Here is a 19,023-nt window from a genome sequence, read left to right on the forward strand (position 1 = left end):
AGTGCTTGAGGCAAGCGAATTTATGTTTCTGATCCTAGAACTATTGTATATCCAGGAATTGTGTCTTGAGTAATCCTTACTGCTGGTCTTGTGATAACTATTGTTATTGAATGGGTTCTCTCGGTATTCAGTTAATGACTTCAGCAGAAATCCTCAGCCTATGTACTATCTCTTTCCCAAGAGAGAAAGAGTATAATTTTGACATTTCCCTCTTTTTAAAATATTATTTTATTCTTCCTCTCTTATATTCTTTCTTTTTTTGTAAACAGTATTTTTTTTTCCCCATTACATGTAAAGGTAGCTTTCCACATTCATTTTTTATAAGATTTTGCATTTCAATTTTTCTCCTTTCCTTCCTTCTACCCTCTCTCCCCAAGATTGCAAGCAACCTGATATAGATTATAAATGTTCAATCATGTAAACATATTTCCACATTAGTCATGTTGTTAATGAAGAAACATCAAAAAAAAAAAAAAGTTGTAAAAAATCCAAAAAAAGTCAATCTATATTCAGACTTCTTAGCTCTTTCTCTGGATGTGGATAGCATTTTCCATTATGAGTTTTTTGGCCTTGTCTTGAATCACTGTATTGTTGAGAAGAGGTAAATCAATCACTTCATGATGTACAATGATGCTGTTATTGTGTACAGTGTACTCCTGGTTCTGCTTACTTCACTCAGCATCAGTTAATGTAATCCACCTTCTCCTCATTTTTTTATAGCACAATAACATTCCATTACATTTATATACCTTTCCCCAATTGAAGGGCACATTCTTAATCTCTAATTCTCTGCTACTACAAAAAGAGCTGTTATACATATTTTTGTACTTGTGGATCTTTTCCCTTTTATTTTTTATTTTTTTATTTTTTACATTTTTAAAAATTAATTTTATAATTATAACTTTTTTTTGACAGTACATATGCATTGGTAATTTTTTACAACATTATCCCTTGCATTCACTTCTATTCTGAATTTTTCCTCCTTCCCTCCACCCCCTCCCCTAGATGGCAGGCAGTCCCATACATGTTAAATGTGTTATAGTATATCCTAGATACAATATATGTGTGCAGAACCGAATTTCTTGTTGCACAGGAATTGGGAAGAAAAACAAAAATGCAATCAGTTTACACTCATTTCCCAGTGTTCCTTCTCTGGGTGTAGCTGATTCTGTCCATCAATTGGAACTGAATTAGATCTTCTCTTTGTTGAAGATATCCACTTCAATCAGAATACATCCTCATACAGAATCATGATCTCCTGGTTCTGCTCATTTCATTCAGCATCAGTTCATGTAAGTCTCTCCAAGCCTCTCTGAAATCATCCTGTTGGTCATTTCTTACAGAATAACAATATTTCATAACATTCAAATACCACAATTTATTCAGCCATTTTTCAATTGATGGGCATCCATTTAATTTCCAGTTTCTAGTCACTACAAAAAGGGCTGCCACAAACATTTTGGCACATACAGGTCCCTTTCCCTTCTTTAGTATTTCTTGGGATATAAGCCCAGTAGTAACACTGCTGGATCAAAGGGTATCCACTGTTTGATAACTTTTTGGACACAATTCCAGATTGCTCTCCAGAATGGTTGGATTCGTTCACAACTCCACCAACAATGTATCAGTGTCCCAGTTTTCCCACAGCCTTTCCAACATTCATCATTATTTTTTCCTGTCATCTTAGCCAATCTGACAGGTGTGCAGTGGTATCTCAGAGTTGTCTTAATTTGCATATTTCTCTGATCAAGAGTGATTTGGAACACTCTTTCATATGAGTGGAAATAGGTTCAATTTCATCATCTGAAAATTGTCTGTTCATATCCTTTGACCATTTATCAATTGGAGAATGGCTTGATTTCTTATAAATTAGAATCAGTTCTCTATATATTTTGGAAATGAGGCCTTTATCAGAACCTTTAACTGTAAAGATATTTTCCCAGTTTGTTACTCCCCTTCTAATCTTGTTTGCATTAGTTTTGTTTGTACAAAAGGTTTTTAATTTGATGTAATCAAAATTTTCTATTTTGTGATCAATAATGATCTCTAGTTCTCCTTTGGTCACAAATTCCTTCCTCCTCCACAAATCTGAGAAGTAAACTATCCTATGTTCCTCTAATTTATTTATGATCTCATTCTTTATACCTAAATCATGGACCCATTTTGATTTTATCTTGGTATGTGGTGTTAAGTGTGGGTCCATGCCCAACTTCTGCCATAGTAATTTCCAGTTTTCCCAGCAGTTTTTGTCAAATAATGAATTCTTACCCCAAAAGTTGGTATCTTTGGGTTTGTCAAACACTAGATTGCTATTTTTATTCACTATCTTGTCCTGTGAACCTAACCTATTCCACTGATCAACTAGACTATTTCAACTAGACCATTTGGTATTTGGTGACCGCTGCTTTATAATATAGTTTTAAATCAGGTACAGCTAGGCCACCTTCATTTGATTTTTTTTCCCATTAATTCCTTTGAAATTCTTGACCTTTTGTTCTTCCATATGAATTTTGTTGTTATTTTTTCTAGGTCATTTAAAATAGTTTCTTGGGATTCTGGTTGGTATAGCACTAATAAATAGATTGATCTTTTCCCTTTTAAAAATTATTTTTTGGGATATTGATATAGTAATAGTATCACTAGATTAAAGTTTGATAACCCTTTGGGCATAGTTCCAAATAGTTATCCAGAATGTTTGAATCATTTCACTACTCCATCAACAGAATCCTAGTTTTCCTACATTCCCTCTAATATCAATCGCTTTTCTTTGTCACATTACTCAATATGATAGGTGTGAGGCAATACCTCAGAGTTGTTTTAATTTACATTTCTCTAATCAGTAGTGATTTAGAACATTTTTTCATATGATTATAGATAGCTTTAATTTTTCATCTGAAAGCTGCCCATAAATATTCTTTGACCATGTATCAATTGGGAGAATGATTTGTATTCTTTTAAATTTGACTCAGTTCTCTATATATTTGAGAAATGAGACTTTTATCAGAAACACTTGCTGTAAAAATTGCTTTCTGCTTCCCTTTTAACTTGGTTGCATTGGCTTTGTTTGTGCAAAACCTTTTTCATTTAATGTAATTAAAATGATCCATTTTGCATTTCATAATATTCTCTATTTCTTTTTTAGTCATAATTTTTTTCCTTCTCCATGAAGCTGAAAGGTAAACTATACCAAGACCTTATTTTGATATAGGGTGAGAAGTTGGTCTATGGCTAGTTCTTGCTTATCCTAGAAGCTGGAATCTTTGGGTTTATCAAACAATATTTTACTATAGTCATTTATCACTAAATCTTGTGTACTTAATCTATTCCATTGATCCACCACTCTCTTTCTCAGCCAGTACTAAATAGTTTTGATGATTGCTACTTTACAATACAGTTTTATGATATAATTTTATACCTAATATGGTTAAGCTACTTTCCTTTGTATTTTTTTTTTCATTAATTCTATTGATATTCTTAATCTTTTGTTTTTCCATCTCAGTTTTGTTCTTATTTTTATCTAGTTTCATAAAATAATATCTGGGTAGTTTGATTAGTATGGCACTAAATGGAAAAATTAATTTAGGTAGAAATGTTATTTTTATTACGTTAGCTGAGCCTACCCATATGCAATTAATATTTTTCTAGTTGTTTAGATCTGACTTTATTTGTGTGAAAAGTTTTTGTAATTGTGTTAATAAAGTTCCTAGGTTTGTTTTGGCAAGTGGACTCCCAAGTGATTTATGTTGTCTACAATTATTTTAAATGACATTTTTCTTTCTATCTCTTGCTGTTTCTTTCTATCTCCTGCTGGTAATATACAGAAATGCAGATCATTTATGTGGGCTTATTTTATATCCTGCAACTTTGCTAAAGTTGTTAATTATTTCAAGTAGTTTTTTAAATTGATTCTCGAGGATTCTGTAAGCATATCATATCATCATATAAAGTGATAGTTTTACCCATATGTACAAAAAGTGTTTATAGCAGTTCTTTTTTGTGATGGCAAAGAATTGGAAATTGAGGGGATACCCATAAACTGAGGAATGGCTGAATAAATTGTAGCATATGAATGTAAAAGAATGTTATTATTCTACAAGAAATGATGAATAGGCAGATTTCAGAAAAACCTGAAAAGATTTATATGAACTGATGCTGAGTGAAATGAGACAAATCAGGAGAACATTGTATATAGTAACAGCAACATTGTGAGATGATCAACTTTGAAAGACTTTGTTCTTCCCAGTGATACGATGATCTAAGACAATTCCAAAATATTCATCATGGAAACTGCTAATCACATTCATACAAAGAACTATGGAGTCTAAATGCAGATGGAAGCATACTACTTTAACTTTTTTTTTTTCTTTCTTGTGGTTTTTCCCTTTTGCTCTTTCTTCTTTCACAACATGATTACTGTGGAAAGATAGTTAATTTGATTGTACATGCATAATCTATATCAAATTGCTTGCCATCTTGGAGAGTGGTGGGAGAAAAAACTTGAAACTCAAAATCTTAAAAAAAGTAAATGTTGAAAAAAATTTTTACATGTAATTGGGGGGGGGAAGCATAATTAAATGGGAAAAAATAATAAAATAAGTATAGATCATTAAAAAAAAACACCAAGCCAAAAAAAAAAAAGTTTGGCAATTTTGTTTCCTCATTATCCATTTATTCCTTCTATTTCTTTTTCTTCTCATTGCTACAACTACCATTTTTAGTACAATATTGAATAATGGTGGTGATAATGGACATATTTATTTTACCCCTGATCTTACTGGGATAACTTCTACCTTATCCTCATTACATATAATGCTTGTTGATGGTTTTAGATAGATACTACTTATCATTTTAAGAAAAACTTTATTTATTCCTATGTTCTCTAATGTTTTTTTTTATTTTTAAAATATGAATGGATGCTATCAAAAGCAAAAGCTTTTTCTACATCTATTGAGATAATCATAAAATTTCTGTTAATTTTTTTTATTGACATGGTCAATTATGCTGATAGTTTTTCCTAATATTGAGCCAGTCCTGCATTCCTAGTATAAATACCATCTGATCATAGTGTATTACCCTGACAATAAATTGCATAACCTCTTTGATAATATTTTATTTAAAATTTTTGCATTAATATTCATTAGGAAAATTTGTATATAATTTTCTTTCTCAATTTTGGCTCTTCCTAATTTAGGTATCAGCATCCTATTTGTGTCATAAAAAGCATTTGGTAGGACATCTTTCTAATCTTGATTGCATTGGTTTTGTTTGTGTAAAATCTTTTAAAATTATTATTAATAAAGAATTTTTAGTCATAATTGTGATAGGTACTTGATCACCTTTTAAAAATATATTTTTATTTCATTAAATATTTTCCAATTATATTAAAAAATTTAGCATTTATGTAAAAAAATTTTGATTTCCACGTTCTTTCCATCCTTTTTGACTTTCCTCTCCCTCTTAAGAAGGCAAGCAAAATGATATTGATTATACTGGTGAAGTCATTCAAAACATATTTTCCTATTAGCCATGTTAAAAAACACGTAGAAAAAAAAAGAAAAATAAAGAAAATGAAAAAAAAAAGTGTGCCTTGATTTATACTCATAGTTCATCAGTTTTCCCTCTGGAAGTGGATCTTTTAATCTAATTTTTAAATGCTATAACTTCTGATATTCAGACTAAGCATTCATTTTTATACTTTTGTGTTATATGCCATAGGATATTGCTCCAAGTTTAAATTCTGTCAAACTATTTTTTTCTTCTCTCAAATTGTTTTTCCTGTCTCTTTAAAATTAATTAATTCATTAATTAATTTTTATTTACAAAACGTATGCATGGGTAATTTTCCAACACTGACCCTTGCAAAATCTTCTGTTCCAACTTTTCCCCTTCTTCCTCTCATCCCCTCCCCTAGGTGGCAGGTAGTCCAATATATGTATACATGCTTATACAATTATCTTGCTGCAAAAGAAAAATCAGATCTAAAAAGAAAGAAAAAACCTAAGAAGGAAAATAAAAATGCAAGTAAACAATAACAGAAAGAGTAGAAATGCTATGTTGTGGTCCACACTCATTTCCCATAGTTCTTTCTCTGGGTGTAGCTGATTCTCTTCATTACTGAACAATTGGAACTGGTTTGAATGCTCTCATTGTTTAAGAGACCCATGTCCATTAGAGCTGATCATCATATAATCTTGTTGTTGTTGGGTATAATAATCTCCTGGTTCTGCTCATTTCATTCAGCATCAATTCATGTAAGTCTCTCCAAGCCTCTCTGAAATCATCTTGCTGGTCATTTCTTAGAAAACAACAATATTTCATAACATTCAAATACCACAATTTAGTCAGCCATTTTTCAATTGATGGGCATCCATTTAATTTCCAGTTTCCAGCCACTACAAAAAGGGCTGTCACAAACAGTTTTGCACATGTGGGTCCCTTTCCCTTCTTTAAGATCTCTTTGGGACATAAGCCCAGTAGTAACACTGCTGGATCAAAGGATATGCACAGTTTGATAACTTTTTGAGCATAGCTCCAAACTGTTCTCCAGAATGGTTGGATTTGTTCACAAATCCACCAATAATGTATTAGTGTCTCAGTTTTCCCACATCCCCTCCAACATTTGTCATTATCTTTTCCTGTCATCTTAGCCAATATGAGATGTGTAGTGGTATCTCAGATTTGTCTTAATTTTCATTTCTCTGATCAATAATGATTTGGAGCACCTTTTCATATGACTAGAAATAGTTTCAATTTCTTCATTCGAACATTGTTCATATACTTTGACCATTTATCAATTGGAGAATGGCTTGATTTCTTATAAGTTTGAGTCAATTCTATATATATTTTGGAAATGAGGCCTTTATCAGAACCTTTGAATGTAAAAAATATTTTCCCAGTTTATTGCTTCCCTTCTAATCTTGTCTGCATTATTTTTGTTTGTACAAAAACTTTTTAACTTAATATAATCAAAATTTTCTACTTTGTGATCAATAATGATCTCTAGTTCTTCTTTGGTCACAAATTCCTTCCTCCTCCACAGGTCTGAGAAGTAAACTATCCTATGTTCCTCTAATTTATTTATAATCTTATTCTTTACATCTAAATCATGATCCCATTTTCACCTTATTTTGGTGGATGGTGTTATATGTGGTGTGGGTCAATGCCTAGTTTCTGCCATACTAGTTTCCAATTTTCCCAGTTTTTGTCAAATAGTAAATTCGTATCCCAAAAGTTCGGGTCCTGTTTATTTTTTTTTAAAGGAATTCTTGTCCCCAAAATTAATGTTTTTAAAGTGAATTCAAGCAGTAAATTATTCTTTTCCTTAAATCTCTATTTCTTGGGTGTTTAGTGTTTTCTGCTGTTGTACTCTTCCTCTCTTCAGTCTCTGTCTCTGTCTCTGTCTCTGTCTCTGTCTCTCTCTCTCTCTCTCCTCACTTATCAGTATTAAACAGTTTTGATGACATGATTTTATAATATAATTTGGGACATGAGAAAATTATTCTGGCTTCATGCCTATTTTTTTCTCATTTACTTTGAGATTCTCTTCCTTATTCTTCCAATGTATTTTGTTGTTATTTCTTCAAGTTTTAAAAATTATTTTCTCTGTGATTTGTTTGATATTTTACTACATTTGTATATTAAATTAGGTAGACTTGTCCTTGCATTGTAATTACTATAGTCTAAACATGAGCAGTGACTTTATTTCTTAAATTATTATAATTACATTTATATACATCTTGTGTATTTTTTGGTGGGCTAATTTACATGTATTTTATAACTCTTGTTATTTTGAACAAAATTTATCTTATTGTAATTTCTTTATTAGTTCTGTATAGAAATGCTGGTTTTGGGGATGTATTTTTGAATATTAAAAACTTGCTACAGCTATTAGTTTAGTTAATTAGTATTTTTATTGATTCTCTGAGGTTTTAAAAGCATAATATCATGAAATCTACAAATATGAATAGTTTTGCTCCTCTACAAAATGTTTATACCTTAGCTTTTCCTGCATTCTAGTCTTGTTGTTATAGTAATTTCTAGAACTATCACATAATGGTGGGAAGTGTAACGATATTTCATCTCACTTTGTACAATGAAAGCTCCCAGTGTTATTTTAATGCAGATAATGCATTGGTTTAAAAGACGACCCCTCCATGCCTATCCTTTTGATTTTTCAAGATTAAATATGAGTGATTGCTACATTTTCTCAAAAAAATTTCCATAATTAAATGGAATAATTATGTATTTTTGTTCTTCTTTGTTAAGATTAAAAATGCTAATTGCTTTCCTGATGTTGAACCATTTTTTCATTACTGATTTGAATCCAAATTGGTGAATTATTTTCTGTGTATATTTCTTCAATTTCTTTGTAAGGATTTTATTTATATTTTTGTATAGTTATTAATTATTTAAGTTGCTCTACAGTTCTCTTTTACTACTTTTTCTTATCTTTGGATATTGGGACAATATTTATTTGGTAAGGCATCTGTTTTTGAAAATAATTTATGAAATATATATATTAATTGCTCTTTAAATATTGGATAGAATTCTCTCTTAAATACATCTTAAGTAGTTCCATCAATTCATTTATAGCCTGCTTAATTTGTTTTTCCAAGATTGGGTGATTGTTTGTCTGGACATTTTATTTTTTGTACATCAGTTTCCTTTTAAATCTCGAGTTTTTGGGGGGTTTTTTTTGAGCATAATTAGGCACTATAATTTTTGGTAATCCTTTTAATTTTTTTCCATACTGTTAATTCATTGTGATAATTTCTTTTTGTTTTGGTCATTTGATTTCCCTTTTTATTGATTAGGTTAGATAATAGAGTAAGATGATATATTGATTTTGCTAGTGTTTAAAAAAATAACTCATAGTTTTTAATCAGTTCATTGGGTAATCTCTTTGAATTTCTCTATTTCTCTGATTTTCAAGAATTCTTCTTTTGTATTTATTTTGGTGTCCAAGGGAAAATAGATATATTAATACCTTGTTAGTGAAATTGTGAATTGATCCAGTTATTCTGGAAAGCAATTTTGAACTATAGTCAATAAGTTACTAAATTGTGCATACTCTTTTAGCCAGGAATACCACTATTACCCATATACTCCAAAGAGAGCAAAGAGAGAACACAATGTCCTATATTTGCAAAAAATATTTACAAGACTTCTTTTTGTAGTGACAAAGAACTGAAAACTAAGGGAGAGCCTATAATTTGGGTAATGGCTGAATGAATTATACTACTTTAATATAAAGGAATATTATAGTGGTATAAGAAATGATGAATGAAGGACAGCTAGGTGGCACAGTGGATAGAGCACCACCCCTGAAGTCAGGAGGACCTGAGTTCAAATCTGGTCTCAGATACTTAACAGTTCCTAGCTGTGTGACCCTGGGCAAATCACTTAACCTCAATTGCCTCAGGAAAAAAAAAAAAAAAAACAAAGAAAGAAAGGAAGGAAGGAAGGAAGAAAGAAAGAAATTATGAATGATCTGGCTTTATAAAAATCCATTAAGATTTTGTATGTAGACTGAAGTGAATAGAATTTAGGGAACTAGGTTATAAGTTATATATATATATATATATATATATATATATATATATATATATATATATATATATATATATATATATAATATTACAACAATACTATTGTAATAATGAACAGTTTTGAAAAACTTAAGACTTCTGATCAAGGCAATAATAAATCAAAAATCTAGAGGCCTGATGATGAAAAACTTCCTTCCTGACAGATGTAATGAACTTTTTTTTTTTTTTTTTTCCCCTGAGGCTAGGGTTAAGTGACTTGCCCAGGTCACACAGCTAGGAAGTATTAAGTGTCTGAGACCAAATTTGAACTTCGTTACTCCTGAATTCAGGGCTGGTGCTCTATCCACTGCGCCACCTAGCTGCCCTGTAATGAACTAAATATGAAGCACACAACACACATTTTGTATCTGATGAATATGATGATTTATTTTTTTTCACTGGGGAAAGGGAGTGAGAGGGAGAAAAACATAAGTCTTAGTAAGAGAAAACTTAAAATATTATAATAGAATAATGAAAATTATCTATATTCTTTCATATTTCCATTCAGAAGTTATCATATATGTCAAATCTAGTTTATTACACAATTTCTTTACCTTTATATCTTCTTTCTGTTGGATTTATCTATCTCTGAGAGAAATATTAAAGTCTCCTACTATTCTTTCACTCCTCACTCTTCCAACTCACTTAGATTTTTTTTTGTGACAACTCAACTGCTATGCTATTTAATATAGTTATTTTCCCATGGTGCCTTTAAATATAATGTAATTTTCCTGTTTGTCTTCATATGTCTATACCAATTTTGTTGCCCTATCTGAGAGTATGATTGCAATGCCTACTTTTTATGAATAGCCTAAAGCACAAGAACTTATGTCTTTTCATATTTTCCCTCTTTATATGTATACATGTTTATATTGTGTATATGTTTTAAATGTGTTTGTTTTCTTATCCACTTTTCAATTCTTTTCTATTCAAATTCTTTTCAATTCTTTTTTCTTTCTTTGTCATGTAATTAAATCTACTGATTAGGGTTATAATTAGGATTTGTTTTCTTCCATTGTGTGTATATATAAATATCTACATGTATAAACATATAAGCATACATATGTATATGGTTGCATTGTGTGCATGTGTATAATTTTCTGCATTTATGTTGATTTGCCTCTTCTTGTAAGGCAAAACAGTTTGTAAGTCTGTTTTACTTATAATTTGAATCTGCTCATTTTCCCTCTCCTCCTCCCTTTTATTACCCTATTCAATCTAATATTCCCTGTACTTTTATTATTATAGTATATTCTTTCTCTCTTTTATTGGTTAACTCCTCCTTTTCCCAGTTAGAGAGTTCAATGTCTAATCTTCCCTGTCCATCCAACTCACACATTCTTCTATTTCAGTGATATTACTTCGTAATTTCCCTTTCCAATAAATGTTTTCCTTTCACTCCTTTCTTATTCCTTACTTTTTTAAGGGTTCTCTAGAATCTATTCACTAAGTGCTAATTCTTGATAGAAACAGTAGGGTATGGTGAGAAGAGTACTATAATTTTAGTAAGGGAATCAAGTATTTTTCTTTGTCTTTCCCCCAATTGTTTATATCTTCTGATATCATGCCATCTTACTTTTGAACCTATGAACAGTTATACCCCTCCAAGCTCTGCCTTTCTGGATATCCAACTAATTACTCCTATAGGAATAATCTCCTGAAGTGTCCAACTCTACAAGGAAAAATTCATTGCAAGACTTTTTTTCTCATCCTTTCTCACTTCTGTGAGTTCAACTGTGCAACATTGTTAGATTATTCCCTTTATACTAGTTATTCTTTCCTCTGTGTTCTGCCCTCTAATATCCTATTTTTACTTTCTACCATCTGGAAAAAGTTCAAATTAAAAGCCTATTGTCTCTCTTGAATTTCTGATAATTTGTAACCTATGAATCCCTATTTCATACTTTCCTCTCCTCAAATGAATCATTCTTCTGAATTAGCCCACACCTTGTAATATTGATTCATTAATGAAAGGATAAAGTTCTACCTACTGAAATATTAATTAATTTCCTTCTACCTACTTTCCATCATCTTATTTTTCTCCATCACACCTTTACACTTTCAACTCTTTAGCACATTGATACTATTTGCTATAGCTCTGAAATTCAGTATGTGAGCTATGTTTTAAAAAAAGAAAGAAAATAAAAAAAATTTTTACATTATCTTGCCCTAGCTGCATGAAAATAAATATTTCATTTATTATTCTTTCATTGTTATCTGAAAGTATTTAAGTTAGCTGTTTATTCATTTTACAAGTTAAATACTTTATTTGTCTTTGGATTCTTTTGAAGTTATGATTCAAATTTTTTCCTCTTACTAAATGTTCAGTTATTTTATTTGATGTTTTAGGCATAAGGATGTTATTTTGGGGTGGCAGGCTGTTTTCTTGCTCTTTAGAATAAAATCCTATAATAATTTTCTCTTTGCTTTCTTATAATAACAAAATAATCTTGTGTTATTCTGATTTTTTTCTTCTTGGAGATTGAAGAATTTTTTCCTTCCAGTCTGTAAGAGTTATTTTTTTTTTTCTTATTGAAGTTGTGAAATTTAACTAAATATTGCTTGGTGATTTAAATTAAAATTTTCTTTTTGTTGGCTTCTTATGGATTATGTGAATCTTAGCTTTACCAGGTGCTTCTGATATTTCTGGTATAATTGACATATGGCAACCAGGTGTTTTTTTTTAAATGATATTCTTCTGGAAGGATCATTATAATCTTTAGACCATCTCTTTACATCTTATCTTTAGGTTCATTATTCTTATTCTATGGAGTTCTCATATATTTTTACAGTATCATTTTGTGATTTTGTTCTAGTATGTTTTTCCTCCAATCTATATTTCTACTTTGCCTATTGTCAGGGAGATCATTAAACTCTGAGCCCAGAAACAGCTATCCCAGAACTTCCTCCTGGGCTTGAGGCTGACAGATAAGATTGTATGAAAGACTGGCAAGCTGAAAAATGGTCAACTTTATGAAGTGGGCCTTGGGCCAAGTGGCATTACAAGAGTCATTCATATCGCTCAAATAGCTGATCTTCTTGTGATTGAAAAGAACACTTAATTTATTCCTGGGTTACAGATTCTATCTGATGAAGCACCTGAAAAACTGAAAATTGTACATAGGGATATGCTAACATTTAAATAGAAAAGACTTTTCCAGACCACCTTCAAAGAAAGAATTATCCTCCAAGAGTATATGTTATTGGCAATCTGCCTTACTATGTGTTTATTTCTTTGATCATTAAATAGTTTGAAAATATTTCTAAAAGAGATGGATCTGTTGTTTATGGAAGAATACACATGACCTTGACTTTTCAAAAGGAAGTGGCTGAAAGGCTGACAGCCAGTACAGGAAATAAACAATTAAGTTAACTTTCCATCATGCCCAGTATCTTTGCAAGTTTCAGCATTCCTTTATGATTCCAGGCCGAACTTTTGTCCCCTAACTAAAGCTAGATGTGGGAGTGGTTCATTTTACTCTCCTGCTATAACCTTGAATAAATCAGCCAATTAAACTTGTGGAAAAAGTTGTTCAGAGTATTTTTCAGTTCAGAAGGAAGTATTGCCTGCAGGGGATTGGAACACTATCCCCACAAGCTGAACACTCAAAAAACTTGGGAAAAAAAAGTTAATGTTAGTTGTTTTGAGCCCTGGTTTATGGACAACTCAGCTTTCCATCTTGCATTTCAATGACCTTTGTGATGTCTACAGAAAAATGTTCACCCATAATTTCAGGGATGAACTTAGGCAAAAGAAAAGTCAAAATCATATAAAGCATGTAGATGATAATAATTTAGATTATATATAACTTTTGTTTTGACCATAATTCTGTACATAATGTTTAAATTCATAATGTCAAATTTCAATGTGAATAATTGTTTCCATTTATTCCAATTGGGATAGAGATACTGCTTTGTACAGATTTTCTAAAAGACATTTTCATAGTGATAATGTTTCAGTAAGAAGTATTAATAAAAGTATCAGTACCTAGATGTAACTTATTTTTCTTTTATTGTACAAGTTGACAGAAAATAAATACAATCAAATAAGGGAAAAAAGAATTCTAATTTATTTGCTTACCTATTTGATAACTTCATTTATTCTTCAAATGATCTTTAGAACTAGAACTCCTTGGAGTTGCTAGATTTTTGTTTTTGCAGAGATTTTTATGCTATCTTCATTTTCTCTAGACAATTATAACTCATTTTCTCTTGTTGCAAAGTACTTTCACACTGAGATTGTAGTAGCAATTTGTTGGTTCTAAAATAAATATAAAAATTGCACAAATGCTAACTTCTATTGTGTGCAGGTTGTGTTAAAGAAACATGTTGAATAGGGGGAATAAAAGCAGTAAATTACTAGTTTTTGTCTTTCTTAGCACATATTTTGTGGTTGTTTAAATTAAATTTAAACAAATTGTATTTTGGCATATTTGCATGAAATTAGAAGTTTATTTTTTTGTTTTACACATGTAGTGTTAAGAAGTATACTTTTAGAATATAATACTGGTAGAATCTTGTTATATAGAAAACAGTTACAATGTCCAGGTCTGGTATGAGACTTTGCACATCCTCATTCACAGTATATGCTACTAATTTTACTTTGCTAATGTTGATTCATTGAATTATGTTAGAGAAATCTTTCTAAGTAATCATATTCACAAATCCCTGTTCATTTGGTATTGAATGAAGAAACTGCATGCATATTTAATTTATGTTTATACACAAATTTGTCTGAAGGATAGTGTTAAATTTGCGATATAAAATTAGTATTTTTTAAAGTATGCCTTTTTGCTAACTTATTTTTGAGTCTTATACTTCAGATACAACATCAAAAAAAACTTGAAGAATTAAGGAAATATTCTACATTTTAATTTCTAAATCAAAACAGGAAACATTTCTTGTAATGCTGGTTCAGTTTTTCTTTCAATTGACTTTCGTCTTTCTCAATTAATCACTCTAGAGATTTTTTTTTATGATGTCCTTGCTTCCAATGTGCTTACTTCCAATTTTCTATCTTCACAAGATTCAGTACTATTCTGCTTACCCTGACCCTTGCTGCCTGCTATTTATTGTATCAGAATCTCAGTTTGGATGGGGTCTGTTTTCCTCAGAGGGTAAGGGGTAGTTTCTTGGGACACTGTTGCTAGAAACTCCGAGTGGCAATCTACTTTTATCAGTCACAGTTCTTTTGGTTCTACTAATTCTTTCTGAAACAAACTTTTTTTTTTTTTTTCAGTCCCTAGCTTGAGATGAAAAGTATTCAAAGAGATTAGGAGAATCTCTGAAGATACTTTTTAAAAATTTTATAATTATAACATTTTTTGACAGTGCATATGCATAGGTAATTTTTTACAACATTATCACTTGTACTCCCTTCTGTTCCAAATTTTCCCCTCCTTCCCTCCACCCCCTCCCCTAGATGGCAAGCATTCCCATACATATTAAATATGTCATAGTATCTCCTAGGTACAATATATATGTGCAGAACCGAATTTTATTGTTGTTGTTGTTGCAAATGAAGAATTGGATTCGGAAGGTAAGAATAATCTGGGAAGAAAAACAAAAAATGCTAACAGTTTACACTCATTTCCCAGTGTTTCTTCTCTGGGTGTAGCTGATTCTGTCCATTATTGATCAATTGGAATTAGATTAGCTTGAAGATACTTTTTTGACTTGGGAAGAATAGAACAAAATTTCTTAAACAGGAGCTGATGACATGAGAAGATAGTAACAATTTGACTTCAATGAGTCCAAATTACCAGCCATAGATCTTTCACCTCCTAGGGTATAATAAAAAGTCAGACATCTTATTTTGTCTTTTTCTGAATTACTGACAGTAATTCTGAGATCTTGAGAGTAGCAGAGGTATAGAAGTCCTGCAAAAGGACAAATATTTAGCCAATTTTCTTTTGCCTTAGGCAATTAGAGTTAAGTGACTTGGCCAGGATCACAAAGCTAGGAAGTTTTTAATGTCTGAGACCAGATTTGAATTCAGGTCCTCCTGACTTTGGACCGGTGTTCTATCCCCTGTACTATCTAGCTGCCCCTACTAGTTTTCAAAAAAAGAGAAAAGAATAGAATCTGTAAACCTCAGACTAGTAACTTTGACCTTTATTTTCAGGAAAATGCTAGAATAAATCATTAAAGCAATTAAAGGGGAAATAGTAATCATCAAAATTTAGCATGACTTCCTGAAGAACAGGTCTTATCAGAATAACTTCATATCCTTTTTGGACAATCCTTTGTAGCTTACAGGAACACAACAGATACAAAATAAGTACAGTATACCTTGATTTTGGCCAAGCATTGGTAAGATCTGTCATGACAAGATGGAGAAATATGGGCTGGGTGATGAAATGGTTAGGTGGATTTAAAATTGTTTGAATGAATTAGTAAAGGAATCTGGAGAGAGAGGGAAGTCAGGGAGAGGGCTGGAAAGCATACTTTCCTCAAGTGCATTAAGAGAGACATTGTGTCTAGAACAGTTGTTTGGCTGCACCCTGCCCTGGGCTGACCATATCTAGAGGCTCTGGAGGGTCACATTTTAGAAAGCTCATAGACAAACTGGAGAATGCTCAGAAGAGGGTAGCTGGACATTGAGAATGCTGGAGACAGGCCATATGAAGATGGAACAAGCCAGCAAGTGCAGGATGGTTGAATCTCTGAGGTCACTTTTCACTCAGATTCTGTGATTTTAAGTTATTAAGTTTTGACTTTCTTTTTTTCTAGATTACATTAAGATTGTCATTCTTATATTCTCATGCTGTTGTCTTGGCTTCATTATTTAAGAGAGAAGAGTAGTTTCACTTTTATTTAAAATCAGTATTTTCTAGTTAGGCTTTTTAAAGAGATGCTGGAGCATATTTTACTTTACTCTCTAGTATTTGGAGGTCTTTTCTTTGAGATTATAATTCTTCGGTTTTAGGGGTAAATGTTCAATAAATGCTTTTTGAACTAAACTGAATTATTGTTTCCTACAGATGGGGTGAATAGCCATGTGATCTCATCAATTTTTTAGGTTTCTGTTTCTTAATTTAGCACAGTGGAGAGAGCAAGGCCCTGGGGTCAGGAGGACCTAAGTTCAGACACTTAACACTGCCTGGCTGTGTGACTCTGGGCAAATCACTTAATCCCAAGTGCCTCACAAAAAGAAAAAAAAGATAATAAATAGATGTAAGAAAACCAATGTTTTTTTACTAGCCAGAATAAAGTATGTAGATTTAACTCTTAAACAATATGCATTTAAAAAAAAAAAAACAGGAATGCGGACTCAGTGGACAATATTGATCTTACCTATAGGATATCTTTTATCCTAGCTCAAAATTTTCTTTTTTTAAAATTTTTAAATCTTTTAAAAAATTAATTAATTAATTAATTTTTACAAAAAAAATTTATGCATAGGTAATTTCCCAGCATTGACAACTGCAAAACCTTTTGTTTCAACTTTTCCCCTCCTTTCCCCCACCCCTTCCCCTAGATGGTAGGTTGACCAGTACATGTTAAATATGTTAAAGTATAAGTTAAATACAATATATGTATACATGTCCAAACAGTTATTTTGCTGTACAAAAAGAATCAGACTTGAAACAGTGTACAATTAACCTGTGAAGAAAATAAAAAATCTAGACAGACAAAAATATAGGGATTGGGAATCTTATGTAGTGGTTTATATTCAACCCCCAGAGTTCTTTCCCTGGGTGTAACTGGTTGAGTTCATTACTGCTCTATTGGAACTGATTTGGTTCATCTCATTGTTGGAGAGGGCCTCGTCTATCAGAATTGATCATCATACAGTATTGTTGTTGAAGTATACAATGATCTCCTGGTCCTGCTCATTTCACTCAGCAGCAGTTCATGTAAGTCTCTCCAGGCCTCTGTGAAATCATCCTGCTGGTCATTTCTTACAGAACAATAACATTCCATAACATTCATATACTACAATTTATTCAGCCATTCTCCAATTGATGGGCATCCACTCAGTTTCCAATTTCTGGCCACTACAAAGAGGGCTGCCACAAACATTCTTGCACATACAGGTCCCTTTCCCTTCTGTAAAATCTCTTTGGGATACAAACCCAGTAGTAACGCTGCTGGGTCAAAGGGTATGCACAGTTTGATAACTTTTGAGCATAGTTCCAAATTGCTCTCCAGAATGGTTGGATGTATTCATAATCCATGAACAATGTATCAGTGTCTCTGTTTTCCCACATCCCCTCCAACATTTGTCATTATCTTTCCCTGTCATTCTAGCCAGTCTGAGAGGTGTGTGGTGGAATCTCAGAGTTGTCTTAATTTGCATTTCTCTGATTAATAATGACTTGGAGCATTTTTTCATATGGCTAGAAATAGTTTCAATTTCTTCATCTGAGAATTGTCTGTTCATATCCTTTGTCCATTTATCAATTGGAGAATGGCTTGATTTCTTATAAATTAGAGTCAGTTCTCTATATATTTTGGAAATGAGACCTTTATCAGAACCTTTGATTGTAAAAATGTTTTCCTAGTTTATTACTTCCCTTCTAATCTTGTCTGCATTAGTTTTGTTTGTACAAATACTTTTTAATTTGATATCAAATTTTCTATTTTGTGATTAATAATGATCTCTGGTTCTTCTTTGGTCACAAATTCCTTCCTTTTTCACAGGTCTAAGAGGCAAACTATCCTATGCGCTTCTAATTTATTTATAATCTCATGAACCTATTTTGACTTGATCTTGGTGTATGGTGTTAAATATGGGTCAATGCCTAGTTTCTGCCATACTAATTTCCAATTTTCCCAGCAATTTTTGTCAAACAGTGAGTTCTTATCCCCAAAGCTGGGGGTCTTTGGGTTTGTCAAATACTAGATTATTTTAGTTATCTAGCTCAAACTTTTCTGCAGAAAAATCAGAAATCATGTGTTTGTGTGTGTGTTGTTCAAAAATGGTTAATCCCAAGTTAGATAGTTATTTGTCTGTTTTGTTTGATCTGATCTGTTTGATCTCTGGTAAAGAAATATATATATTTAAAAGCCCTAATTTTGACCTATAAACATTCTGGCTGAATTCTGTTGGTTGAGTTTGATGACTTACAGAGCTTGTTCTTAACAAGAAGCTTCTATCACACTCTAGTAAATTAGCAATCAGCTCAATGAGCCCTTTGGACCTGTGAGAAGCAAGACCAATAAGCAATGTTATCATTCTGAAGTCCCAGAGGAATGAATTTCCCATTTATATATATTCCTCATGTATGGCCCTCTACATTTTGATTTCTTGATGATCTATTTGTGCATAGAGGAAATACTCAATTGCAGATCTTTTTACTAGGTTATTTCATTAAATACCTTTCCTTTGAACTAATTGTATCTTTGGTTGACTAGAAAAAAGTAGACAGATTGATGGAGGCTCATAAACCATCATTTCAAATGAATGTCATCCCTTAGAATTCTTTGAAGT

At 31.7% G+C, this 19,023-nt stretch overlaps 1 pseudogene; it reads left to right on the forward strand.

Annotated features, from left to right (window-relative positions):
- Nucleotides 1-13,396, forward strand: part of LOC141550931 (dimethyladenosine transferase 1, mitochondrial pseudogene) — a 43,107-nt pseudogene extending 29,711 nt beyond the window's left edge.
- The last annotated feature ends 5,627 nt before the right edge of the window (nt 13,397-19,023 follow it).

Source organism: Sminthopsis crassicaudata, chromosome 1, assembly GCF_048593235.1.
Source record: "Sminthopsis crassicaudata isolate SCR6 chromosome 1, ASM4859323v1, whole genome shotgun sequence".
NCBI classification, from domain to species: Eukaryota; Metazoa; Chordata; class Mammalia; order Dasyuromorphia; family Dasyuridae; genus Sminthopsis; species Sminthopsis crassicaudata.